Raw genomic sequence first — 1,596 nt, forward strand, 5'->3', positions numbered from 1 at the left:
TACTGGAGTCGACCTATACGCCGGGTGCCACGGACACTCGGCGGTTACATATGAGCACATATTACAAGCATATAAAATTACAATCCCAGCTTTAACAGAGCTCATCCAGTGTAAAGTAGAATAGCACTGAGCAGGTACGTGTATGAAGATATGAGGTCACAAGTCAAGGACAAGGCAGGATTTTCTAGCGCCCCTTGAGGTTTAGGAGGCTCATATCATGCACATGGCTTTCCCCGGCTCCGTAGTTACGGTGTGCAAAGCACATAGGCTCTTTTGGCTGCGGGAGCTCAATGTCTTCATTATCCAGGCTTGCTACCACCCAAGACATGAGGGGGCGAGCCTCTGGGTCGTCCTGCACCGACAAGAGTCCGATATGGATGCATCGTAGAGCTTCAACGAGAGAGCAACCCTCAACGATGGATGAATCGATTAGATCCATCACTTTCCCATCCTTCCTTAAGCTCCACGCCTGCATCAAACCAATCATGTTATTCATCAGTAGTACCCCCCTTCTTAATTATCAGTTGAACAAGTTCTGATCACTAAATAAAGTTCCAAAGATGCATACAATCATACTCACTAAATAAAAGTAAAAGACACTTACATAATCTATAAGGTTACGAGTGCGTGCGCGTGAACTTGTTGGGGTTGTGGCGCCGGTCTTCATGCCACTCACAATCTCTAGAACTAATACGCCAAAGCTGTAAACATCGGATTTGACGAAGATTATGCCTTCCATTGCATATTCAGGCGACATGTATCCACTGCTTTGACAATTAACCGTGGTAAATTCAAACTTATTAACCAGTTAAGGCACAAAAGTTGAGGGATCCCATAAATGAAATTCATCACTACTCACAATGTTCCAACAACTCGATTGGTATGTCCTTCGTGTTGACTGACACCAAAGATCCTAGTTGTACCAAAATCGGATATTTTGGGGATCATCTCAGCATCCAACAATATGTTGCTTGCTTTGAGATCTCTATGAATCATCGTCAATCTGGAATCTTGGTGGAGATAAAGAAGTCCCCTGGCTACACCAGCGATTATCTTAAATCTTGTGGGCCAATTGAGCAGTGATTTTCTTCTATCATCTATCAGGGACAGAATTACACGAATCATCTTGTCAGTGACGATGTTTGACCGAAAGTAGAGATTTCTGCAACAAGTGAGTAGAACGTACTGAAAATGAAGTAATCCAGACTTCGGTTAGGTAGGTATGCATAAATCAAAAGCTTTTCGTCTTCATGAATACTGCAGCCTATAAGTTTGACCAAGTTTCTATGCTGCAACCTGGAAATCAGAGCTATTTCATTTTTGAACTCCACTGCCCCTTGGACAGAACCTACATGAAGCCTTTTCACAGCAATTTCCTTACCATCTTCCAACGTTCCCTGAAACATGAGGTATTATTTAGTCAAGAAAGTTTGATCTTCCATTAATATTCTAACTATCTCCCTCACACAAAAAAAACCGATCAAATAACTATCAGTACAGATACGTCTTGCCTTATAAACATTGCCAAACCCTCCTTTGCCAAGAATGTTGGATTCAGAGAAATTATTTGTCGCGGTAGCAATTTCCCTAAAGTTC

General features: G+C 42.2%; 1 long non-coding RNA gene across 1 annotated transcript; it reads right to left on the reverse strand.

Annotated features, from left to right (window-relative positions):
- Positions 1 to 44: 44 nt before the first annotated feature.
- Positions 45 to 732, reverse strand: LOC119348380. Its single transcript, XR_005168911.1, has 2 exons — positions 605 to 732; positions 45 to 469 (listed from the first exon to the last, which is right to left on the reverse strand). It is a non-coding gene; the product is annotated as an uncharacterized LOC119348380 (long non-coding RNA).
- Between the last annotated feature and the right edge of the window lie 864 nt (positions 733 to 1,596).

This window comes from Triticum dicoccoides, unplaced genomic scaffold, assembly GCF_002162155.2.
Source record: "Triticum dicoccoides isolate Atlit2015 ecotype Zavitan unplaced genomic scaffold, WEW_v2.0 scaffold90790, whole genome shotgun sequence".
Taxonomy (NCBI): Eukaryota; Viridiplantae; Streptophyta; class Magnoliopsida; order Poales; family Poaceae; genus Triticum; species Triticum dicoccoides.